We start from the raw sequence: 27,704 nt of genomic DNA on the forward strand, positions 1-27,704 counted from the left end.
TAGACCATCTCTTCTTGACAATGTCAAACACTAGAAAGTTTTTGAAGATGATGATGAAATTAATAGGTTTTTACAAGTTGTTGATGAATTTTCTGAAATGCACATCGACCAAGAAAACGAAACCATTGAAGAATGCAACTAGTCCAAGCTAAAGGATGAGATTGGTCAGGACAACATTGTTCAGCTGCCTAGTAACCATATACCCAAAGGATTGGTGCCCCTAGAGAATTTGTTTGATCATAATGATGTACCTTATAAGCCTGCCAAAAAATAAAGTGAGTCTACTGTTCATAGACATAATGTGGGGAGTCCAGCTCATCCAAAGCATATAAATCTGTCCACTCACTTATCTTCTGCCCAGAGTTCCGAGTATTTCACCCTGATGAAGCAATTCGCTGATATTTTTCCTTGGGAATACAGTGACCTTAAAACATATGACAAAAACATCATTCAGCATAAGATTCCACTGGAAAAGAACACCATCCCTTTTAAGCAGAAATTAAGACCTATCAGACCTCTCTTATTGCCTTTGATTGAGAAAGAAATCAAGAAGCTGTTGGATGCCAAGATAATAGTTCCCCTAAGGTATTCAAAGTGGATAGCTAGCCTTGTGGTAATAAGAAATAAGAATGGAGAAATCAGGCATAGTGTTGACTTCAGAAATCTGAACAAATGCTCTAAAAAAGACAACTACCCCCTGCCTAAGATGGAGCACTTGCTGCAAAAAGTTTCAGGGGCTAAAGTCATGTCTTTCTTAGATGGATTTTCAGGTTACAATTAGATTGCTATACATCCAAAAGATTAGGAAAAGACCACCTTCACTACTCCTTGGGGCACTTTCATGTACTCCAAGATGCCTTTCGGACGGATGAATGCTGGGGTTACTTTTAAGAGGGCCATGGACATAGCCTTTGTGGGAGAGAAGGAAAAGTTTTTCCTCTTTTATGAGAGATTTTTTGGTACAAATCACATGATATTTCATTTGTCGACATGTTTCGAACCAACCAGTGTGCTTCATCGTCAGGACAAGCTGAAGAATCAGATCTAGCTTTGCATGTTAAATAGTCAGAGTAGGACATCCAACGGCTATAATTCTTGACCAAGTAACGGCTATATTGACCAACGGCTAAATTTGACCGGGAAACGGTTAGTTGGACTGGACTAGGGGCATAAGTTTTTCCTTATTTACCTTGATGACATAACAGTCTTTTCCAACACTCACAAGGACCATTTGTAGCATTTGAAGAAGGTGTTTCTAAAGTGCAGACAGTTTGGAATTTCTGTGAACCCAAAGAAGTCACAGTTTGCTCTAGAAGAAGGCAAACTGCTGGGACATATTGTTTCTGTTGAAGGTGTGAAGATCGATCCAACAAGAGTTCAAGCAATTCAGACATTGTCCATCCCAAGGTCAAATTGGGACATTCAATATTTCCCAGGTAAGATCAACTTTGTCAGGAGGTTTATTCCAAACTTTGCAGAACTAGTGAAGCACATAACTTCCATGCTGAAGAAAGGATCAGAAACAAAATGGATAGATGCTACAAGAAGCTCTTTTGAAGCCATCAAACAAGCTATCATGGAAGCTCCCACTCTAATCAGCCCAGATTACACCAAGGAGTTTTATATCTTCTCTTTTGCCTCTTATGATACACTTGTAATAGTTCTGTTGCAGAAAAATGATGAAGGCGTAGAGCACCCCGTGGCCTTTTTCAGCAAAACTCTGAGGGATGCTGAACTAAGGTATGACCTTATTGAAAAACAAGCTTATGCTCTCATAAAATATTTAAAGGCATTCATAATTTATATTCTGCATTCCAAAGTGGTTACATATGTACTGTCAACCTCAGTAAAAGATGTCCTAACTCATCCAGATATTGATGGAAAGAGAGCTAAATGGATTGAAAAATTCATAGAGTTTAACATAGAGGTGAAGCCACTAAGCTTGTCAAAGGCCAGGGCTTGGCTAAACTTATGGCTGAGGAAAATTACAGTTTTTTAGACATCAATTGCATGGGTTCAAATTCAGGTGATGAGCAAACAGAGAAAACAACAGAAGAGCAAGAGCATAATCAGTATTTGGCTGAAAATCTAGCCACCTGTGAATGGTATTCCAATATAGTTCATTTTTTTCAGAAGCTAGAAGTACCTCCAGCGCTTAGCTCAAGTCAAGCCCGGGCCATGAAGCTTAGATTAGCCAAATTCTGCATTAATAAAAACCTGCTTTATTGGAGAGACCCATCAGGAATCCTCTTGAGATGCTTAAATAAAGGACAATCTGTGGAAGTCATTCACCAGTTCCATTCTAGCATCTATGGAGGGCATCATTGTTGGAAAACCAAAGCCCACAAGATCCTAAGAGCTGGGTATTATTTGCCTACTCTGTTCTCTGATGTGTGTTCTTTTGTGAGGTCTTGTGACAAATGTCAAAGGTTTGCAGGAAGACAACAGCTAAAATCTTTGCCATTGAATCCAATACACGTCAATGGTCCCTTCCAGCAATGGGGCTTGGACTTCAAAGGTGAGATTAATCCACATTCCAGTGGCCAACACAAATGGATCTTGGTAGTCACTGATTATTTCACCAAATGGATTGAGGCCGTACCCACTAAAAATGCTAATCATCAGGTTATCATAAAGTTCTTGAATGAGAATATTTTCACTAGATTTGGTTGCCCAACCAAACTAGTCACTGACAATGAATCAACTTTCAGGGTAGAAGAATTGGTGGACATGTGTGAATCCATGGGCATTCAATTGGTGCATTCTACCTCATATTATCCTCAAGGCAATGGCCTGGCAGAATCATCTAACAAGAGTCTTGTAAGGATAATCAAAAAACTGTTGGAGGAAAACAAAAAGAGTTGGGATTCCAAGTTGAAGTTTGCATTGTGGGCTGACAGAGTTACCAACAAGAAGTCCATAGGAAATTCTCCATTTAAGCTGGTTTATGGCACTGATGCTATTTTTCCTATCTAGCTGATTCTCCCTGTGGCCAAATTCTTTCAAGAAGAACAGGATGAAATGAATGACATGGTAAGGAGAATGAATAACCTGGTTGAATTACAACAGATCAAAGAGCAGCTGGTTGAGAAGTCAAAAGTTCATCAGAAGAAAATCAAAGAAACCTTTGACAGGAAGGCAAAAGTGGACAATTTCCAAGTTGGTGACTGGGTTCTCAAATGGGATGCATTGAAGGAAAAGAAAGGTAATCATGGTAAGTTTGACTCCTTATGGATAGGTCCATTTGTCATCGCTCAAATTCAGCAGAACAATACCTTTATTCTGCACAGTCTGGAAGGAAAAGATGTTTTTGGTAACCTAGTCAATGGGCGGTTCTTGAAACTTTATTTCATTTAAGGCTTTGAAGCCTTGATATTGTAAATATGTTTTTCAATTTTATTTTCTATACAAAATAAAATCCATGCCCAATGGAACACTAGGAGATAGATTTGATTTTGGTTTTACAGGAAAGGCATCGGTCTGTGGTTCTTGAAACCTCACAGGGAGGCTTTCATCCCCAGAAGGAGCCAGTGTTAGCCCCTAAGGTGCAGTGCCAAACAGATCCAAAACACTCTCTGAGTCTTTGAAAACCATTTAAAAGATCAAAATAATCGCAAGAGAAAAACCTTCAAACATGCGGAAAAACACTATCGGGAGGCTAAAAAAACTAGAAAGCAGTAAAAAACAGAGTAGCGGAGGCTTGAGAAATGAATGCACAGTAGCCGTCAGATCTGGCCGATCAACGGTCTAGATCCAGTCGACGGATTGCAATCAGTGGATATCGGTGCAGACTATGTGGAACTTGCGATGGCGATCAGCGGAGTCAACGTGGACTGTCGATTAAGCGCGCAGATTGACGGCCCACATTGCATCACAGAATCACAATTGACCAACACAACAGAGCGCTCACCAAACAGCTCGGGGTTATTGCAATCAATCGCATCGGCAGATCGCAATCGGTGAAACATTATGGAGCGGGGCCTTTGTACATGTATATGTGCAATGCGATTAGCTAGACCAGATGGCTATATAAGCATTATTGCATAGATTTTGAGATCCGCAGAAAAGTCATTTTTAATGCATTTTTGCAGTTTTAACGTATTTCTAAAATACAAAGGGGAACCTTGGAGCAGGACCGAAGCGACTTGCAATATGCGATAAGACCTGGACCCGAAAGGGTTCGTGAAGGGAAATATATAAAATTTGAAGTCTTTCATGAGCCATTTTTAATGCATTTCCAATGTTTTGATGTATTTGTAAAAAACAAAGGGACAGGCCATTTGCGACAGGCGACAGCGATTGGGAACGGACCCGATAGTTCTGTTTGGCTCTGTTCATATTTTGAACAGTCAACAGGTGAACTAAAATAACATAATATATGGTCGTAAGGGGAAAAACAATAGCGCAACACAGCCAAACCAGCAGAAATTATCATGGAGCATCGCTGGCACGAGCGGGCCACCTGATAGCAAGGCAAGATTACTAGAATTTGGTTACTGTTGTTAGAAAAAGAAACCTTTGAGTTCATGCATGGCTATTCATGGCATCAAGTCATTAAAAAGACAGAGAGGATAGATTAAGACACCTCAAGCCTTTGAGAGATCTGGAGCATTGTAAAAAGCCTATAAATGGCTAAAAGTTAGAAGGATGAAGGGTTCAACTGTTGGAGACTGTGGATAGTCTACTCCTCTAGCTTCTCATCTTCATTCCAGCAATATAAGCTTCTTTTGTTGTTACATGTTCAATTCCCATTTTCTCTTCTGTTCTAAGCTTGCACTTGAATAGGTTATTCATGTTTTCTCTTGTGTCTAATGCCAGATAACTATCATCTTATCTCTGCGTTGATAAATTAGATTTGCAAGCTTCATTAACTTCTTGTAGCTATCCATTCATATGTGTTTATGTATGCATCTGCTGGTATAGTCAGTATTCTCCATCTATCCATTGAATCTATAAACTATTGAGCATTAGTGGTCTAAAGCCTTGTAAAGCTGGGGGTGTTCATGCATGTCTTGAGTGAAAACAGTTAAAACAGTCATCTGACTTGATCCAAACCATCATCCATTCCAATAGTTCAGAGAACAATATTGAATATTTATATGTTACCAGGCATCTCCGAGCTACAACCTAGGAGAGCTTCCTGGAGTGATAATAGGTACAAGACCAATTGTTGGACAGATGCCCATTTTTGATGGTCATATTTCTAGCCTTACAGCTTATGTAGACATCGACAGTGGCTAACCAAGGCCGTCCCAAGGATGAGAGGATAACCATTGAATTTGGTCTTAGGTTGTAGAACTAATAAGTTAGCAGGGTATTCCCAGGAATCAATGGAGGCCATCACATCCTCAACAATTCCCTTAGGAGCTATTGTGGATTGGTCTACCAGCTGCAATTTTGTTGTGGTCTTTCTTAATGATCCCTGGAGATTCAGCTTGAGCATAGTGTCGTTAGTCATCACATTGATTGCAGCCCCAAAATCAATCAAGGTATGGGGAACAATGGTGCCATTGATGTGTACATCTACTATAAGACTCACAGGGTCTAGATACTTTAGGCAACTTACTGGCCCCAACATTAAGTTGGATAGTTGTCCAATGACATTAATGGCAGGGGTGTCTTTCTTTCGTCTTCATGGATGTTTGAAACACTTCTCTTTGATCAACTTGTTGTATAGGGGACATCTTTGATAGCTTGGAGAAGCGGGATTTTAACACACAAATTTTTCAAATCACCTACAAGTTCAGTCTCTTCTGGGGTGTGCTGGACTGGATGGGTTAATCTTTTAGGAAAGAGGGGTGGATTCACTCTAGGTACACTTTCCTCTCTTTCCTCCTCACGCTCCCTAGGTGGATATGGAGGTTAGTTATCTGGAAGCACTCTCCTAGACCTAAGGTTAATTTCATGGATTTCCAAACTATAGGCATGATAAGATGCTTCTCCATTGTAGACCTGATGTGCCTGTTTGTTGTTCGGGTTCGGGTTTGGTTGGGTAGGCATCTGAGGTTGTTTAGGTGGAGAAGGGTGTAGGAGCTGTGGTTGAGATGGAGGTGAAGGCAATAGAGCTGGAGCTTGGTTGTATGGGGGTCTCCACCCCTAGGGTGGTGCATTCCACTGAGGTTTTGGAGGAGTATATGGTTGAAATGGTTGGTTGGTCGATTGGGAATGGTATTGAGGTGAAAAATACTAGGGAGAATGTGTAGAACAAGAAGGATGAGCAAGGGGCACCAAGGGGGGAATGGATGTGTTTTTATTAGGGTTTTAATATGAATAGGATGACCCTTGCATGCCCTTCTGGTATGGTCAAGGTCCATGATGCCTCCTTTGATTTATGTAGCAGAGTTGTTTAGTCACCCCTTCGATTCCTTGATACACAACTTTTAATCTAGGCAGAGAAGGGCACTTGTTTATGGAGTGGTTTTCCTCACAGACCGAGCAAATTTCTATAAGGTTCAATGGACATTCATTCCTAGGGCGCCACCATGTGCATCTATGGCAGAAGATGGCTAATTCTCTCTCCGCTTCCTCTTGCTTCCTTTTGATCTACATAGTATCTATTTGCAGAGCAAGGGTTTGCATCATTTCACTCTTAAAGTCTTCCAACATGTTCCCAATTTCACTTTTTATGGACGTATTGGAAGAGGATGAACTGATCACCACTTGAATAGCCCTACCCTTCTTTCTAGCTGCCCTAGAATGATTCTTAAAAATTGTCTTGATATCATCATAGGGTAACTGGTAGATGTCCCCTCCTGACAGCAAGTTTAGGGTTTCTAAGAGATATTCACTGTCCCCCCTGAGAAGGACTAACTTAAGTGATTTAGGATCAAGGGTGCACCTGGCCCTTTTGTAGCTGAGTTGGAATCTTTACTCATAATCCTCTAAGGATTCATCATGTCCCAAGGTCATTCTAAATTTTTTCTCTTTGGTATATTTGGACCTGCAGTAATCCCTATACTTTTTGTTGAAAGGTTGTTGCATATGAGCCCTGTTATCACTCAGGTTGTCCTTAAGCTCCGGAAAGGATACGGCCGAGGTAACCACAGACCAACTTTGGACTGCAGGTTCTAGCCAACCTGCAATCAGAGAGGGCTCTCTCTTTTAGATTTAACTTTGTTTGAAAAGGATTTTAGGCTAGGTCTCGAGTTCAGAGGGTTTTTGTTTTGTTTTTGGTGGGAAAATTGATGTTTTCAGACAGAGAGGCAAGGCATAGTCTGGAAGTTTCAAACCATTGGGCATGGAGTCAAGGATAAAAACTGCTGGTGCTTTTCCTTAATAATAGTGAGGGAAAATGGAGCAAGATAGCTGAGCATGAAACAATGTTTCAGGTTTAAGGGATGGAGAGAAATGCTAAGTAATGAGAGGCAGTTAAGAATCTCTCAATTATGCTTAACAAGGGAAAATGACAAGGCGCTACCTAGGGGCAGTTAAGAATCCCTAGATAATTGGCAAACACAGGTGAATTGGGGTAAACATGAGCCAGAAGGAATTCATATTCATAACCAATTCAATCAGAGGAAAACATAAAGAAATAACAGAAATTGAGCATAGAGAGTATTTAAACTAATTCTAGGCTATTCTTTCTTTCTGCTATTTAGATAGTGATAACAATAAACAGAGGTAAGATGCACTTATTGCTTTAGGCTGCAGCACAAGAATTCCATCTTCATATCTCCAAAACTTTCATTTACAACAGACAGTCTGTTCTCCAAGCTTTCTGCAATCTTTGATTATAGAAACAGTGAGGTATACAGTGCGAGTCTCTGGTGAAAATTCTCAATCGACCAACCCTTAAAACTATGCGGAGGGTGGTATATATAGGGAAAAATATCTACAGAGTTCTTTATTACATCTTGACCTAATCAGGTCATAAAGAATAATTAATTTACCTACTCCTATCTGAAATAAATGCATGAAAATATCTCAGGCTGCGCTGGGGCGGCTGTATCAAAACTGAATAACTTATGTAGTCCTTGGTGGCTTGGTGCAGGTGCTTCTGAAATAAATGTGCATGGGTTTCTGCTTCTTTGCTGTCCCGTGGTTTTAAATGCCTTAATTGTGATTTGAGGGTAAGGATGGGCTGATGATGCCTGATTTGACTTTCTGGGGGCTTCATTAATGTACAGGTGCTTCGAGCCCCTAAAAAATCTTTGCTGATACTCTTGGGCGTCTTTTTTTTCTTCTGATACTCTTTTGACAAAATCTGGACTGCTATTCTGATGTGCTGTGGGTCTAATCACACATTGATGGCCGCTGTTCGGCCTCTGCATCCTCTGGAACTGTCTTCTGATCCTTTCGGTATGTTCTGCGAAGAAAACGGGTCATTTTTGCGCCTTTCGGGCTTCCTGGGGCCGTATGATGGAAAGATTCCCTGAAGATTCCCTGAAGATTCTCCATTTCGGCCAAAAAAATCTGCTCATCAAAAACTGCCTCAGAATTGGATTCCAGGGCTCCGAAGTGCGACTTTTGCTCCTTCGCGCCAAAAAAGGTGCTGATGACGTCAGCATGATGTGACGTTGTACGGCGGGTGACGTCAGCGATGACGTCAGCGTGATGACGTGGCGGGATGACGTCAACATGACGTCATCATGTACGGACAGTGACGTGGCATGACACGTGGCAGGGGGCCACGCAGGCAGATGACTCGGTGACATGGTGGCAGGAGGCCACGCAGGCGGTTGACGTGTCGCAGTGACTGGGCAAGGGGTGACGTAAGCGGCGATGTCACAAGGTAGGAGGTGGTAAGCAGTATTGTGGCGCACCGCTTTTTGGGGATGGTGGTTTCGTGAGGGGGGCCTCCGCCACAGCCCAGAAGGTGACGCGTGGCGGGAGGTACAGCGGTAATACCGCCCATCTCCCGGACGCTAACCTTCGAGCGGTTCGGGGATGGGGCGGCCCGCCAGCCGTTGATCTGCGGGGCGGGGAAACGGACGGTTGGCGGCGATGGCGAGGCGTCGGCGGGTTAGTGGGCGGGGATATTCACAGAATATTCTCTTTTTAATAAAGCGTGCGGGGGTTTTAAACTATGGTTTATATGGGTTATGGGGGTTATAAACAGGCGGAGTATGTTTTTTGCGCTCGGGACTTAGGGTAAGGGGTAAAATATGGGTTTTGAGCGCGGGTTTAAGATTTCATGTACAAAACTTTGGTTTGGGGGCAAAATAGGGGGTTTTTGGGCTAGGGGGGAGGTTATTAATCTGGCCAGGTGTCAGATTAATCCTTGTTATGACTCGGATGGGCTAAAAATAGCCCCAGATGGACTATTTTTTCCCCAGACTTAAAAAAAATATATGGCTATATTGCCAGGGTGGGGATATTTACATAGGGGAATTTTATATACAAAGTTTTAGTAGGGGAAAGGGGAAAAACTGATAGGGAGTTATATACTATTGTTAATAGCTAATATGAAGGTGATCAGCAGGCGCTAAGGTCAGGGACCTTAGGCTAAATTTTGGGGAAAAGAATTTGCAAAGAGATGAAGTCCTTGAGTGAAGCAGATCTTCACCAAGGCAACTGATATGGATGATGATGTAGGAATTTACAGGGTAAGTTCCTCAGAAAGAACACCAAAAGGACACCGCTCACAACCAGATCACAGATCAATACACCAGTATTTTTGACGTTGTTAAAACCCTCAAAGAGGGAAACAGTCCACGGCCTGCGCCAACGTGGCTACTACAGGCAATTTATTAATCAAATAATGAAAATTTACATAAGCTTCTCTCATGCACGGATTACCCGAACAATGACCCTCCATGCGCTTTAAATAGAACTCATGGACCAATCGGGTGTCAAGCCACGGATCAAGTGTCGGTAATACCGAGGAGAGAATGAACCGTTGGATCACTACATATCGTGACCGTCGGATTGTAAGTTACAAAATGTACAACGGTAAAGAAACACACTTTACCTAACTCTATACCTAACTCTACACTAGACCAAGTTGAACTTAACTATATCCTATGTGTCGGAATATCCTAACATCCCCCCTTAAGAACAACTTGGGATAGGATTGAAGGATTTACAAATATGACACAATAGGAGAAGGAAGGAGGCACTAGTCAACTTTCAGTCTCTTGTACTTCTCCTGAAGTTGATGCTACCTTATACCGTCAACTTGTAGGAAAACTCTTGTATTTAACCCATACTCGTCCTGACCTTTCCTTTGCTGTTGGCCTTGTTGCTCGTTTTATGCAAAACCCCCGTGAAAGTCATTGGAAAGCAGCTAAAAGAATACTTCGTTATGTTTGAGGTACAATACAGTTTGGGATTCATTACAGTGCCAAAGCAGCTCCTCTATTAGTTGGTTTCACTGATTCTGATTGGGCTGGTGACCCTGATGATCGGAAGTCTACTGCCGGTTATGTCTTCACTCTTGGTTCAGGACCTATTACATGGGCTTGTAAGAAACAGGCTGCCATTTCTCTTTCGTCAGCAGAAGCAGAGTATCGTGGTGCCGTGGAAGCTAGTAAGGAAACCTTGTGGCTTCGTCAGATCCTATCAGAGTTTGGCTTTGAGTAGCAGCATCCAACCACACTTTGGTGTGATAATCAAAGTGCCATTCAACTATGCAAAGATCCAGTCCAGCATCAGCGCAGCAAACACATTGAACTACACATGCACTTCATCAGAAAGCTCATTCATGACCATGTTCTTGAAGTGCAATATTGTCCAACAGATGATCAGGTTGCAGACATCTTCACAAAGGCTCTCACAGAGGCGAAGTTCACTAAACTTCGATATATGCTTGGAGTTCAGGAAGTTGTCACTAAGGGGGGATAGGCTCTAGTGCCTCCTTCCTTCTCCTATTGTGTCATATTTGTAAATCCTTCAATCCTATCCCAAGTTGTTCTTAAGGGGGGATGTTAGGATATTCCGACACATAGGATATAGTTAAGTTCAACTTGGTCTAGTGTAGATTTAGGTATAGAGTTAGGTAAAGTGTGTTTCTTTACCGTTGTACATTTTGTAACTTATAATCCGACGGTCACGATATGTAGTGATCCGACGGTTCATTCTCTCCTCGGTATTACCGACACTTGATTCGTGGCTTGACACCCGATTGGTCCATGAGTTCTATTTAAAGCGCATGGAGGGTCATTGTTCGGGTAATCCGTGCATGAGAGAAGCTTATGTAAATTTTCATTCTTTGATTAATAAATTGCCTGTAGTAGCCACGTTGGCGCAGGCCGTGGACTGTTTCCCTCTTTGAGGGTTTTAACCACGTCAAAAATACTGGTGTATTGATCTGTGATCTGGTTGTGAGCGGTGTCCTTTTGGTGTTCTTTTTGAGGAACTTACCCTGTAAATTCGTACAGGGTAAGTTCCTATGTGTCGGAATATCCTAACATCCCCCCTTAAGAACAACTTGGGATAGGATTGAAGGATTTACAAATATGACACAATAGGAGAAGGAAGGAGGCACTAGAGCCTATCCCCCCTTAGTGACAACTTCCTGAACTCCAAGCATATATCGAAGTTTAGTGAACTTCGCCTCTGTGAGAGCCTTTGTGAAGATGTCTGCAACCTGATCATCTGTTGGACAATATTGCACTTCAAGAACATGGTCATGAATGAGCTTTCTGATGAAGTGCATGTGTAGTTCAATGTGTTTGCTGCGCTGATGCTGGACTGGATCTTTGCATAGCTGAATGGCACTTTGATTATCACACCAAAGTGTGGTTGGATGCTGCTGCTCAAAGCCAAACTCTGATAGGATCTGACGAAGCCACAAGGCTTCCTTACTAGCTTCCACGGCACCACGATACTCTGCTTCTGCTGACGAAAGAGAAATGGCAGCCTGTTTCTTACAAGCCCATGTAATAGGTCCTGAACCAAGAGTGAAGACATAACCGGCAGTAGACTTCCGATCATCAGGGTCACCAGCCCAATCAGAATCAGTGAAACCAACTAATAGAGGAGCTGCTTTGGCACTGTAATGAATCCCAAACTGTACTGTACCTCGAACATAACGAAGTATTCTTTTAGCTGCTTTCCAATGACTTTCACGGGGGTTTTGCATAAAACGAGCAACAAGGCCAACAACAAAGGAAAGGTCAGGACGAGTATGGGTTAAATACAAGAGTTTTCCTACAAGTTGACGGTATAAGGTAGCATCAACTTCAGGAGAAGTACAAGAGACTGAAAGTTTGACTCCAGACTGAAAGGGAGAAGGGGCTGGCTTACAGTCTTCCATGTGAAAATGACGAAGAATATCACAAGCATACTTGGACTGGGAAAGGAAAATACCCTCCTTGGATTGCAAGACTTGAAGACCGAGAAAATAGTGTAAGTGTCCTAAGTCTGTCATTTCAAATTTCTTTTTAAGGCTGGACTTCACATGGTTTATAAGGTTGGGATCACTACCAGTAAGAATAAGATCATCAACATAAAGAACAAGGATGATAAGAGAGTTGCCCACTTTCTTGGTGTAGACAGTATTGTCAGAATGACACCTAGAAAAGCCAGATTCTAAAAGAAAGCTATCCATTTTGGCATACCAAGCCCGAGGAGCTTGCTTGAGACCATAAAGGGATTTCTTAAGTCGACAAACAAGGCTGGAGTCTGTTTGTATGAAGCCAATGGGTTGTTCCATATAGATTTCTTCCTGCAAGTCCCCATGCAAGAAGGCAGATTTAACATCCATCTGATGGACTTCCCATTTTAAAGAGGCAGCAAGGGAAAGAACAAGGCGGATAGAGTTCATTTTGGCAACAGGGGAGAAGGTTTCAGTGTAGTCAATGCCTTCAACCTGTGAAAAGCCCTTAGCAACAAGACGAGCTTTATGTTTATCAACTTTCCCATCTGGTCCATACTTGGTTCTGTAAACCCATTTACATCTAACAAGTTTGCGTCCCTTTGGTAGAGGAACAAGATCCCATGTATCATTTGTCAACAATGAATGATATTCTTCATTCATAGCTGCTTCCCAATGTGGATGGCCTGAAGCTTCTGCAAAAGTGTCAGGATCATGATTTACTGGAGCTTGAGCCAGTAAAGAAGAGGCTCTTTCAAACTGAGAACGTGTACGTCGCTGATCTGTAGGATCACCGGCAAGATCACCTGCTGCATCCCGAGTAGCACGGACCCATCTTGGAAGTTGAGGATCCTGAGAAGGTGGGGGAGGATTATCATCCTCACTTTCATCATCTGAAGAAGAAATGTTTTCAAAAGTAGAAGAGATAGGAAGAGGTGGCACATCCGCCGGACTAGGCTCGCAGGCCGATTTATTTTCATCAAATTTTACATCTCTTCTAATGATAACATTTTTGGACTTAAATGGAATAAGTCTATAACCTTTTACATCTTCAGAATATCCAACAAAAGTACATTTCTCACTCTTAGGTTCTAAAGCTTTATGCTTTTCATCTGGAATATGGGCCCATGCTTCACTTCCAAAAACACGAAAGTGACTTACATCTGGTTTAATGGAACTCCAAGCTTCTTCTGGAGTGATATTCTCTAGAACCTTAGTAGGAGTGCGATTGATTATATAATTTGCACAATTAATTGCTTCGGCCCAAAAACTAAGACTGAGTCCTTTAGATTGCAGCATACAATTAGCCATTTCCTTTAAGGTGCGATTTTTCCTTTCAGCTACACCATTTTGTTGTGGAGTGTATGGAACAGTATGTTGCATTTGAATTCCATTTTCGGTGCAAAAGTTGATGAATGTGTTTTTAACATATTCTCCACCATTATCAGTTCTTAGCTTAAGAATTTGATGTCCAGATTGTTTTTCAACAAAGGCTTTGAAGGCCAAAAATGTGTTAAATACTTCGCTCTTGAGTTTTAAGAAGTATACCCAAGTGCGTCTGGAGAAATCATCAATGAAAGTTAAGAAATACTTGCAGCCAGAGAATGAAGCAACAGGAAGTGGACCACATAAATCACTGTGCACAAGCTGTAAAGGGGCTGAGGCGTGCCAAGAGGCACGTTTGTCAAAACTGTCCCGATGATGTTTTCCGAGTACACATCCGGAACAAACACCATCTCTGCAAGATACCATAGGAAGACCTGTCACCATATTTTCTTTACATAGATGCTGAAGGGAGCGATAGTTTAAGTGACCAAATCGCTCATGCCAAAGTTTGCTCACTTCATCATTATGAGCAACAAATACTGAGGGAAGATTTGATGACCCAAAGTTGTGAAACTTATACAACCTTGTGGAATCATCAGCAAGACCAGTAGCTAGAATCTGTTTAGGATCTTTTAGATCCTTGATTACAACATCATGAGGTGAAAATTCAACAATTTTACCTTCACCTGAATGAGTTATCTGATATACAGATAGAAGGTTGCAGGATAAGGTTGGAACACATAATACATCATTAAACTGACCATTGTCTAGATGAACAGTTCCAGTCCCTACAACATTAAGAGATCTATCATCACCAACATATATATTTTTGGTGTTACAATCATTTAAAGAAGAAAACATGGCTTGGTTTTTGGCCATGTGATAAGAGGCTCCAGAATCAATGAGCCACTCATGAGAATGAGAAGAAGAAGATACATTTAATGCATAACCAGACTGAGATGATTGACAATGACATGCAGAAAGTGCCATTCCTGAAGATGAAGTTGAAGTTGAAGAATGCTCCACATGGATGTTATGTTTCTTCATTGCGGCTTCCAAGGCTTCCATCTTCTTAAAGCATTTAGATTCTAAGTGGCCATCTCGATTACAAAAGTTACAATGTCTATCAGTCTTCTTCCATTTGTTTTTATTGGTCTTATCATTTTGCTGAAATGATCTTTCATTTTGAGGCTGAGTTGGTTTAGGACCATTCTTTTGAGGATATGACTTCTTAGGATTCTTTGAATTTGGTTGCTGCTGGGCGGCTAACGCTTTCGTGGAAGAGTTTCCAAGATTAAGAAGACCAAGGTGTAAGAGTTTTTCTTGTTCTCTTATTAAAGAATCACAAAAAGAGTCAAAGGAAGGGGCCTTGTAGTCTTTTCCTTGACAAATGAAAGCTTCCCTTGTAGAATGGAAGGTGGAAACAAATACAGAGTAGGCTGGTCCCAACTTAGTAAGGATGGAATAAATAAGGTTACTATCTTCTTTCTTAACCTTAACACCTTCCAAGAGATATCTAAGGGTCTTGAATTTGGACAAGAAATCTTCAATGCAAGAAAAATTATTAGGATCCAATGTAAGCAACTCATTTTCAAGTTGATGGGCTCTAATTTCATTTTTAATCCCAAAAACTTTAGTGAGTTTTTCCAATGCTTCATGAGGAGTCTCAAGTTCTGCAATATGGAATCTAAGATCAGGAGAAATAGACATCCCTATCAAACCACGTGCTTGATCTTGTCTATTTTCCCATTTTGCAGCCTTGTCTTCATCTTTTGGTTTCTTCTCTTGGTCTGTGGCTATTCTGTAGAGACCTTTACTTCTAAGTAAATCTTCCATGTAGGCTATCCATTGGAAGTAGTTAGTGCTGTCAAGAATGACTTGGCATGGACTTTCCATTTTTAAAAAAAAAACTGAAGCTGAAGATGCTGAAAGTAAGTGTTCCAATGGATAGATCTCGAAAAATTAGGCTGTTTTAAAAAAAAACGGCTCTGAAAAAGGCTTCCGGATGAAGAAGTTATGGCTTTTTGAAAAAAAATTTGTTGAAGTTGCCGGCAAAGTGCGCGAATGTGCGGGAATGAAAAAATCCGCCCCCACAAAATGGAGACTTGAACCCAAGACCTCTACTCTCTTAAAATAGCTTTGAACCAATTGATCTATACAAAAAATTTGAGAGAGAGAGAGAGAGAGAGAGAGAGGGGGGGGGCCTTGGTTTGCGTGCTTGCCTTGAGAAAGCTCTTTTTCCCTACAAAACACAAAACACAAAACCCAACACGAATATGCAAAGAAAAACGAACCTTGCGGCTCGAAGTTAGCTTTAGCCAAAAAACTAGATATTTTAAAAAAAAAATCTCAAAGTTAGCTTTAGCCGAAAAACTAAATATTTTTCTCAATGTTTCTGATTTTCCGAGATCACACTAAGGTGCAGGGAAAAGAGCATACGCATGAGAAAAATCCTTCCTTTCTGTTTCTGATTTGCCCAGATCGCACAGAGTCGCAGGGCAAAGAGCATACGCAGAAATGAAAGGTATAGATCTGGTTAAAAAAAGGGCTAAATAAACCGAAACCGAAATAAGCAGAGAGAAAATAACAGTAAACTGCAAAAACACTGTATACCTCCCGATCTGAAAAATGACGCAGCTAGGGCTACCGGAAACCTTTTCGCGTGAAACGAAAGGGGTTCCTCACTGGAACAGATGCTCCGAACGCAACAGAGCAGTCCTCTCGGCCCGAAAGCAGTCAGAAACAGCAGATCTAGGAAACGACAGCCGCATGCAGTTCTACCGGCTTCAGATTTGGATCACCAACGGACGCGGCCCTCAAATAGCTCTGATACCATGTAGGAATTTACAGGGTAAGTTCCTCAGAAAGAACACCAAAAGGACACCGCTCACAACCAGATCACAGATCAATACACCAGTATTTTTGACGTGGTTAAAACCCTCAAAGAGGGAAACAGTCCACGGCCTGCGCCAACGTGGCTACTACAGGCAATTTATTAATCAAAGAATGAAAATTTACATAAGCTTCTCTCATGCACGGATTACCCGAACAATGACCCTCCATGCGCTTTAAATAGAACTCATGGACCAATCGGGTGTCAAGCCACGGATCAAGTGTCGGTAATACCGAGGAGAGAATGAACCGTCGGATCACTACATATCGTGACCGTCGGATTGTAAGTTACAAAATGTACAACGGTAAAGAAACACACTTTACCTAACTCTATACCTAACTCTACACTAGACCAAGTTGAACTTAACTATATCCTATGTGTCGGAATATCCTAACATTTTTTTTTTTTTTAAAGACTAACCTAAGTACCCACGGGGGATTTGAACCGGTGACCTATCGCAAGGAGTGCGTTAACAATGCACCCATTCACCATCAATCCAAAGCCCCGTGGGCTCTTGGCACGCCTCAGCCCCTTTACAGCTTGTGCACAGTGATTTATGTGGTCCACTTCCTGTTGCTTCATTCTCTGGCTGCAAGTATTTCTTAACTTTCATTGATGATTTCTCCAGACGCACTTGGGTATACTTCTTAAAACTCAAGAGCGAAGTATTTAACACATTTTTGGCCTTCAAAGCCTTTGTTGAAAAACAATATGGACATCAAATTCTTAAGCTAAGAACTGATAATGGTGGAGAATATGTTAAAAACACATTCATCAACTTTTGCACCGAAAATGGAATTCAAATGCAACATACTGTTCCATACACTCCACAACAAAATGGTGTAGCTGAAAGGAAAAATCGCACCTTAAAGGAAATGGCTAATTGTATGCTACAATCTAAAGGACTCAGTCTTAGTTTTTGGGCCGAAGCAATTAATTGTGCAAATTATATAATCAATCGCACTCCTACTAAGGTTCTAGAGAATATCACTCCAGAAGAAGCTTGGAGTTCCATTAAACCAGATGTAAGTCACTTTCGTGTTTTTGGAAGTGAAGCATGGGCCCATATTCCAGATGAAAAGCATAAAGCTTTAGAACCTAAGAGTGAGAAATGTACTTTTGTTGGATATTCTGAAAATGTAAAAGGTTATAGACTTATTCCATTTAAGTCTAAAAATGTTATCATTAGAAGAGATGTAAAATTTGATGAAAATAAATCGGCCTGCGAGCCTAGTCCGACGGATGTGCCACCTCTTCCTATCTCTTCTACTTTTGAAAACATTTCTTCTTCAGATGATGAAAGTGAAGATGATAATCCTCCCCCACCTTCTCAGGATCCTCAAATTCCAAGATGGGTCCGTGCTACTCGGGATGCAGCAGGTGATCTTGCCGGTGATCCTACAGATCAGCGACGTACACGTTCTCAGTTTGAAAGAGCCTCTTCTTTACTGGCTCAAGCTCCAGTAAATCATGATCCTGACACTTTTGCAGAAGCTTCAGGCCATCCACATTGGGAAGCAGCTATGAATGAAGAATATCATTCATTGTTGGCAAATGATACATGGAATCTTGTTCCTCTACCAAAGGGACGCAAACTTGTTAGATGTAAATGGGTTTACAGAAGCAAGTATGGACCAGTTGGGAAAGTTGATAAACATAAAGCTCGTCTTGTTGCTAAGGGCTTTTCACAGGTTGAAGGCATTGACTACACTGAAACCTTCTCCCCTGTTGCCAAAATGAACTCTATCCGCCTTGTTCTTTCCCTTGCTGCCTCTTTAAAATGGGAAGTCCATCAGATGGATGTTAAATCTGCCTTCTTGCATGGGGACTTGCAGGAAGAAATCTATATGGAACAACCCATTGGCTTCATACAAACAGACTCCAGCCTTGTTTGTCGACTTAAGAAATCCCTTTATGGTCTCAAGCAAGCTCCTCAGGCTTGGTATGCCAAAATGGATAGCTTTCTTTTAGAATCTGGCTTTTCTAGGTGTTATTCTGACAATACTGTCTACACCAAGAAAGTGGGCAACTCTAATATCATCCTTGTTCTTTATGTTGATGATCTTATTCTTACTAGTAGTGATCCCAACCTTATAAACCATGTGAAGTCCAGCCTTAAAAAGAAATTTGAAATGACAGACTTAGGACACTTACACTATTTTCTCGGTCTTCAAGTCTTGCAATCCAAGGAGGGTATTTTCCTTTCCCAGTCCAAGTATGCTTGTGATATTCTTCGTCATTTTCACATGGAAGACTGTAAGCCAGCCCCTTCTCCCTTTCAGTCTGGAGTCAAACTTTCAGTCTCTTGTACTTCTCCTGAAGTTGATGCTACCTTATACCGTCAACTTGTAGGAAAACTCTTGTATTTAACCCATACTCGTCCTGACCTTTCCTTTGCTGTTGGCCTTGTTGCTCGTTTTATGCAAAACCCCCGTGAAAGTCATTGGAAAGCAGCTAAAAGAATACTTCGTTATGTTCGAGGTACAGTACAGTTTGGGATTCATTACAGTGCCAAAGCAGCTCCTCTATTAGTTGGTTTCACTGATTCTGATTGGGTTGGTGACCCTGATGATCGGAAGTCTACTGCCGGTTATGTCTTCACTCTTGGTTCAGGACCTATTACATGGGCTTGTAAGAAGCAGGCTGCCATTTCTCTTTCGTCAGCAGAAGCAGAGTATCGTGGTGCCGTGGAAGCTAGTAAGGAAACCTTGTGGCTTCGTCAGATCCTATCAGAGTTTGGCTTTGAGCAGCAGCATCCAACCACACTTTGGTGTGATAATCAAAGTGCCATTCAGCTATGCAAAGATCCAGTCCAGCATCAGCGCAACAAACACATTGAACTACACATGCACTTCATCAGAAAGCTCATTCATGACCATGTTCTTGAAGTGCAATATTGTCCAACAGATGATCAGGTTGCAGACATCTTCACAAAGCTCTCACAGAGGCGAAGTTCACTAAACTTCAATATATGCTTGGAGTTCAGGAAGTTGTCACTAAGGGGGGATAGGCTCTAGTGCCTCCTTCCTTCTCCTATTGTGTCATATTTGTAAATCCTTCAATCCTATCCCAAGTTGTTCTTAAGGGGGGATGTTAGGATATTCCGACACATAGGATATAGTTACATTTTGGACCAGGTGATCTTTCCGGTCCAAAATGTAACTATATTCCGACACATAGGATATAGGCACGTTTGTCAGATCTGATACCATGTAGGAATTTACAGGGTAAGTTCCTCAGAAAGAACACCAAAAGGACACCGCTCACAACCAGATCACAGATCAATACACCAATATTTTTGACGTGGTTAAAACCCTCAAAGAGGGAAACAGTCCACGGCCTGCGCCAACGTGGCTACTACAGGCAATTTATTAATCAAAGAATGAAAATTTACATAAGCTTCTCTCATGCACGGATTACCCGAACAATGACCCTCCATGCGCTTTAAATAGAACTCATGGACCAATCGGGTGTCAAGCCACGGATCAAGTGTCGGTAATACCGAGGATAGAATGAACCGTTGGATCACTACATATCGTGACCGTCGGATTGTAAGTTACAAAATGTACAACGGTAAAGAAACACACTTTACCTAACTCTATACCTAACTCTACACTAGACCAAGTTGAACTTAACTATATCCTATGTGTCGGAATATCCTAACAGATGATGAAGCTAAGAGGAATCAAGCAGATCTTGACCTCTTTGGGGAAATTAGTAAGTGACTTGGGGAATTAGAAGAAGGGGAAGTTAGTGATGTCTAGCTTTGATCTCTTTCTGAATGAAAACTGCCTGCAATGTGATCTGTAAAGATAAAACACAGTTTGAAACACAAAATTGATCTTGAATCAGCTTTCTGCAACCACAGCTACCTACCCATCCTACTTTCCTAACATTTTTTCTTCTTTTCTGATTTGGGTGCACTTAGACTTGCAGACCCAGAATTACAATTTTTCTTTTGAATGCTTCCTATCTAAATCTACACTTATTTCTGCCAGGGCCCAGATTAAACAGTTGGGTCCCTTTGATTCTCTACCTATCTACAAAATCTGCCAAGGTTAAACTGTTTGGACAGATGCATTCTCTATATTCTACAACAGGAAATTGAAACCTAGGGAGACCAAGATTAGACTGTTTGGACCTCCCTTAAATAAAGAATTCTTCAAAACTGGGACAACTCCTCAAAAATGGAATCAGCAGTGGCATTTGGACCAGCACACTTCATGGCTTTCTTCTTTGGTCTCATCTGGAAATATGGAACACTGCAGCTTGCAAAGTATGACATATTTGGCATGTAAAAATGTCAATCATGAAAGATGACACCCTGTTGCAATAGGAGGCTAACAGTGGCTCCACTTGGGGATGACTTTTCCTTGTGAAAAGTCAAGAACAGCAGGTCAGACTGCCTTGATCTTCTGATGTTGTTGTAGACTGGAAAATTCTCCTTTGTTCTGGCTGTTAAAAATATAAACTTGGAACTGTGAACAACCTCCTCCTCAACTGAGCTTTCTGTGAACGGTACAACATCGCCTGCTTTCTTCTGCGTGCTTGATAATTATGCACAATTCTGCTGGAACATGTCTTTTAAAACAATTTAGGAACAAGGGTTAAACTGCTGTGTTTGCCTTGCTTTTGCTTAGAGTAAGGTGCTGATATGAACTGAAATTTTTTGCTCTGCTTTGATACTCTTGAGACTGGAAAATTTGCATCGGCTGAGTCCTCACCAAATTTACTGTTATTCCTCAAAAAATCAGCCGGTTTATACAAAAATAAAAAACTGAGTGCTGATATTTACAAATAATATTGTATAAAGGTATTTACAGAATTTGCATTGTTTCAACAACAAGGATCATGATAATGTTTCAACATCCTGCCATTCACAGGGCCTTCTTCAACAGTGCTGTCCTCCATAGATCTGAGAAAATAAGTGTTGTTTCCCTGAACAACAGAAATTACAAATGGACCTTTCCATAGAAAATCAAACTTGGCATGTTTACCCTTGTCTTCTCTTCTTGAATCCCACTTTAGAACTTTGTCACCAACATTGAAATCTTCAGCTTTTGCTCTCTTATCAAACATCTTTTTGAGCTTTTCTTGCACAATCTGAGCTCTATCATAAACTTGTTCTCTGGTTTGCTGCAGATGGATGGTCTGATTGATTCTTCTTTGAATGTCATTCGGTTCAGCCTGAATCTCTTGTAACAGCTTGATAGTAGGGATGCCCAGGGATGAAGGAAATCTAGCCTCCATGCCATATACTAGCTCATAAGGGCTCATCCCAATTGATCTTTTGCTTGAAAGTCTGTCTGCCCATAGGGCATTTACCAGTTTTTTGTGCCAGTTCTTCTTGTTTTCTTCCAACACTTTCTTTATGATGTTGATGAGGCTTTTGTTAAATGATTTTGGCCAAGCCATTGCCTTGAGGGTAATAGGCTGTGGAGTGGCCCAAGGTAATATGAAATCTGTGGCAAAAATTGATAATCTTTTTGGACTTAAAGGCAGCGACATTGCCAGTGATGATTTTCTCAGGGCAGCCAAATCTGGAAAGGATATTGCACTCAAGGAATTGGATAATGATGGTATCATTGGCTTGTCTATAGGGAATGGCTTCAACCCACTTAGTGAAATAGTCGGTGGCTGTTAGAATCCATTTGTGCTGGCCTAAGGAAGAGGGATGGATTTCTCCAATGAAGTCAAGACCCCATTGTTGAAAAGGTTTTTCGGTGGAGATGGGTTTAAGGGGCAGGGGCAACAATTTTCTCTTGCCCTCAAAAATTTGGCATTTGTGACATTATATGGAAAACCTTTTTACATCTGCAAAAAGAGAGGGCCAATAAAAACCAGCCCTTAGAATTTTGTCAGCAGTGGACTTCCAATATAGATGTCCTCCACAGTCTCCTGCATGGAATTCTTTCATGACATTGTTAGTTTCATTCATGGTTAAACAATTAAGCAATATACCTTCATGATTTGTCCAAAATAATGCACCATCTATAACACAAAACTTTAAAGCCTTCATTTTCAAAAATATTTTCTTAGTTCTGGACAATCCTGGGGGAGCACACAGGTTTAACAATACAAAGCATATATCAGCGTACCATGGGGATTGTAAAAAGATCTCACTGATCTGTGGAGTCGCCAGCTCCGGTTCATTGTCCAGCTGGTTAACTTCTAAGGCTTGAAAATTCGTCTCGGACATCAGTTTAGCTAAACCTTGTCCCTTTATCAGCTTGGTTGGTTTTATTTCTATGTCATATTCAAGGATGTTTGCAATCCATTTACCTCTTTTGCCTTCTAATCCCTCTTGGGTCAGTATGTCTTTTACAGCAGCGTGTGGGACGTAGGCAATTACGTGTGAATACAGTATGTACACTCTAAAATCCTTGATGGCCTTAACAAGTGCATAGGCTTGTTTTTCCATGATTGGGTACTTCAACGGGGCGTCTCTTAAGGCTCGGCTGAAAAAAGCAATTGGCTTTTCAGCTCCCTGCTCATCCTTTTGCAACAGGATAGCAGCTATAGTGTGATCTGATGCAAACGAAAATATGATAAAATCTTTATCAAACTGTGGGCTAGTTAGGACAGGGGTTTGTGTTAAGGCTGATTTGATACTCTCAAATGCTTGCTTGGTTTCAAGAGACCATTTTACCTTGGCATCCTTCTTTAACATGTTGCTCAACAATCTTATCAGCTCAGCTAGATTTGGAATAAATCTTCTCAAGAAGTTGATTTTCCCAAGGAATGCTTGTAGCTCTTTAATGTTTCTTGGAAATGGGATTTGGAGGATGGCTTGTATTCTTTTAGGATCAATTCTGATCCCATCCTTTGATATGATGTGGCCAAGTAATTTTCCTGCTTCGAGGCCAAACAGAGACTTCTTGGGGTTCAAGGAAATTCCATATTTCCTGCATGTTATGAAAATTTGCCTGAGATGCTTGAGGTGTTCTTCATCAGATTTGGAAAATGGGGTTAAGTCATCAAGGTAGACAACTAGGAAGTCATGTATTTCTTTTGCAAAAGCAATATCCATTGCTCGTTGAAAGGTAGCACTAGCGTTTTTAAGACCAAATGGCATGTTTACATACTTGAATGTTCCCCAGGGTGTAGTAAAAGCAGTTTTGTCTTGATCGTCTGGGTGAACAAGTATTTGGTTAAAACCTAAAAAACCATCTAGCAAAGAGATTCTAGATGATCCCACTACTCTCTGCAAGATGTGGTCCATTTTAGGCAAAGGGTAATGGTATTTTAGGGAGACTTGGTTTAAATTTATGAGATCTACACAAAGTCTGATTTCACCTGTCTTTTTTCTTGTAGGAACAAGATTGGACACCCAATCGGAGAATCTGATGGGTGCTATTATGCCTGCTTCAAACATCCTCTTTACTTCCTTCTCAATCGGGGGAAGAAGCATGGGGTTAATTCTTCTAAGTTTCTGCTTGAAGGGTTTCTGGTTTGGTTTTAAAGGAATGGTGTGTTGGATCACCGAGGTGTCATAGGATTTCAGATCCTCATAGCTCCAAGCAAATACATCTTGGAATTCTTTGAATAAGTCAATGTACTTGGGCTTTTGATCGGGTGGTAAATTTTTGGACAGTTTGATCATTTTCGGATTTTCTGGTGTCCCGATGTTGTGTTCTTCTATTTCAGTGTTTATGGGCTGCAATTTCGGCTTTCTGGGCACGTCATTAGCATCAAACATATCTTCTAATGGGGTTAGGCCAGCAGGCAAAAAATTATCTTTCAAGTCAATGACCTCTGCCTCCGTTTTGTCTATCTCTTCTATCTGTGTTTGTTTCAGCTGTTCTATGTTTTCTTTGTCAAAAATAGTTGGTTTTGTGATTTGCTTGACTGTTGCAACTGTTATATCTTGCTGATTTTCAGTTGTTTGGTGTTCTGTATCTGTCATAGCATCCATGTCAATGTTAATATTTGAAAATTCATGCTCAAGGGTAAGGAAACTGTTAATTTGGGCATCATTTTCGAATACTTGCCAATCTCTAACGTTGTTTGGGACAGTAGGCCTATGTTTTATTTCAGCCGTGAAGTGATGGTTTGGGTCAAAAGGAAGCTTACATGTACTAGCAAAGGTGGCTAGGCTGTGTGCATGAATGTTGTGATTTCTGGAAATCTTGTCAAGCTTGAATTCAGTGAATGCCTGGAGTATGTCTGTAGCAGCGGTTCTATAAGCTCTCATTCTGTTGTCGTTGGTAACAAAATTACCTTTCATCTGTTGTATAACTAGATCAGAGTCACCTAAGATAGACACTTTTACAACTCCTAGAGTTTTAAGCAGTTTAAGGCCTAAAAGCAGAGCCTCATACTCTGCCATGTTATTTGTGCATTTAAAGTTCAGTCTATAGGCATGACCTTCTGCATGGTTATTGTATGTGTTGTGAATCCAGACACCTACCCCCGCTCCTAACTTGTTGACAGAGCCATCAAACTCTAAGTACCATGTGATTTCTTGCTTGTGGTTTGTAGTAAGAGTTTGAGCTATCTCAGGATTGGGCAGATTTAAAATTTCTGTTTGAGGATGTTCTTCTGGTAGGCTGGTTGCATCAGCTGCTGTGACAGTTTCGTGGGTATGTGCAACCGATTCTTCATTGATGTGTGCTTGTTGCTCTAAAGCGAAGGGCTCATTATCAATTGAAACATTTGTATCGTGATTAAACAAAATAAATGAATCCATATCAGAGTGGATTGAGTAAATGGGAAAATTTTCAGGCTTGCTCTCACTACTCACCACATATTTTATCAGCGTTTCTCTGTATAGTCTCTTTGGTTGCCCAAAGACTGAAATGGTGGCGTACGAAAGGTCTAATTGAAGGGATCCTTGTAACTTTTCTCCCCATGATCTTGAGAGGAGCATACCGTACTTTGGTGGAATGTTAGCCACCACTACATCCATGAGGATAGTCTTGTTGGGATATTGGACTAAGGAGACACACAAGTCTTTGATGAGGCCTAAACATTTCACTTGACTTGAGTTAAATGAGTACAGATCTTTGTAAGGTCTTGTAACATCAAGATTTAGTTTTTCCATAACTGCTTTGGGCATAAGATTGTGCGATGCCCCTGAGTCAAACATAGCATTGTGCACAAATTTGTCATGTATATGCAAACTGACATAAAAGGGTGGGATAGGTCCATGTGTTGATTTTCCGTTAACTTCTGGGCCAAATAGCAGCTCTGGGGTATCATCTAAAACATTTACATCATCCTTGTTTTCTGGAATTTGAAGTGACTTTTGAATTTGCTGCCTATATACATCGTGTTTAGCTAGTTCTGAAAGAGGAATGGCTATCTTGAGTTTTCCTATCTCTGCCTCTAAGTTAAATGGCTTTTCCAGTGGAGTCTTGGTGTTGACAATGGTAGTTTTTTCTGTTTCCTTTAAATTCTCAGCGATCTGCTCTTGTTTATTAGCGTTATGGGAAGTTTTTGCTTGCGGTTGTATAGTTTCAGGAGTGCTTTTTGGGCTACTGTTTGAATTTTCTTTTGAGGAATGGGGTGGCAAAGGCTGCGAATCTGTTATGTCTTCTACAGTCATTTGATGCGGGTTTGGAACAGGTATATCAGCTGGTTCCGTTGTGACAGCCTTGTCTTTGATCTTGTTGGGCTGTTTGATATCCTTTGTTTTACTAGGTTCGGAAATGTCAATGGTCCTAGTTCTTAGCTTATATTGTTCGTGTACTTCATACACAGCGGTATCATAACCTTGTTTAAAATCAAAAGACTCGCTAGACTTGGTCTGAAACTGATTGTAATCGGGTTCATTTTGGTCTTCTTGGGACAGGACAGTTTGATGCTCACCCTTTAGATCCATTAAGTTCATGTGAGTGTCCTCTATGGGTTCACTAGAAGTAGATCCTTCAACATAATTATCTTGGAAAGGGGGTCTTATATCATGGTCTTGGTTAGGCCTACCAGCATTTGTGTTCTGTGTTTCTCTAAAATTTGGGTTCCTTATGGTATTAGACTGTTGTCCTTCCCATAATGCTTTTCTCTCAACATTTTCTACTCTTTCTCCTAGCCTTTGCATGTTAGATGATTCAAAAATAATTTATTATCATAGGTTATAAAATTGAAATAAAATAATTATTAATTTAAGAAATTAAATTAATAATTATTATTCTAGAATGATTAATTATTTAATGGAGACAATTAGAAATTAGTATATTGTTGTAACAAGATATGACTCTCCAAATGTGTCGTATCTTAGGCTCTATTTTAGGAGATTAGTTAGATAGTTGGTTTGAATAGCATTTAATGTAAATGGACACTTGTTATTTAATAAGTGATCCATAATTAGAGGTAGTTAGGACATGTAGCTTATAAATAGCTCATTGCAAGAGTGTTTGGTTGTCCGGGTGTAAACTCTTGCAAAATCAATTATGTAATTGTTTTTTTCTGATTAATAAAATTACGTGTTTGAGGACACTTCTGCCATTATTGTGGTATCAGAGCTCCAGTAATGATGCAGTGGATGTGAGGAGGATATTCCAGCTCAACAAAGTCCTGGAAAACTCCATTCAATTGATCAACAAATGATTGGTATGGTATTTGTCAAGTTTTTTGTTTAAAAGGAACATAAATTTTATTAATGATTGAATTGGCCAAAGATAAGAAAAGAACATTCGATTTGTGATTGTCACAAATGAGGAAATGATCAAATTTATTGTAATAAGACCTATTGGTTTCGTTCTTGGACATCCCCTTCAGAAGAAATAAAAGTTTTGTACTGCGATTTCTGGCCTGGCGATTACTGTAGGGTCCACCTGTAGTTCCACCAGCAGCCCAGGCTCGCATTCCAGAATTTGTAAGCTCTGCTCTAAGTTTCTCAACTTCGCTGGCCATAGAAATCAAGTTCTTCTCCATAGCCTGCTTGTTCGGACTGCTCATTATTTGCCTTCTTTTCATATTCAATCGCTGTCCTGGATCGTATCAATTCCTGACGTAAACTGTCAAGCTCTGCCCTCAATGTCGGAACCTGCTGGAGATCAGCTTGTGCTCTAGACAATTCTTGATTCAGAGTTTGCACTTGCACTGAAAATTCTTGATGAGAGCCATTTAGATTTTGAGTACCAGCACGCAATCGCATAACGTCGACCCTCAAGGGCTCCACTGCCCATAGTTCTGCGTCTAAACTCTACATTTGTCAATCAGATCCCTTGCTTGCCGATCTTTATCATCTCTTACATTGCCTATAATCTGATACGAGCCAATTGTCAT

At 40.8% G+C, this 27,704-nt stretch overlaps 1 pseudogene; it reads right to left on the bottom strand.

Annotated features, from left to right (window-relative positions):
- Nucleotides 1–346: 346 nt before the first annotated feature.
- Nucleotides 347–27,704, bottom strand: LOC149157033 (protein FLX-like 3; annotated as a pseudogene).

This window comes from Pinus tabuliformis, chromosome 9 (assembly GCF_031772625.1).
Source record: "Pinus tabuliformis cultivar Carrire ecotype Pingquan chromosome 9, CPIR1, whole genome shotgun sequence".
NCBI classification, from domain to species: Eukaryota; Viridiplantae; Streptophyta; class Pinopsida; order Pinales; family Pinaceae; genus Pinus; species Pinus tabuliformis.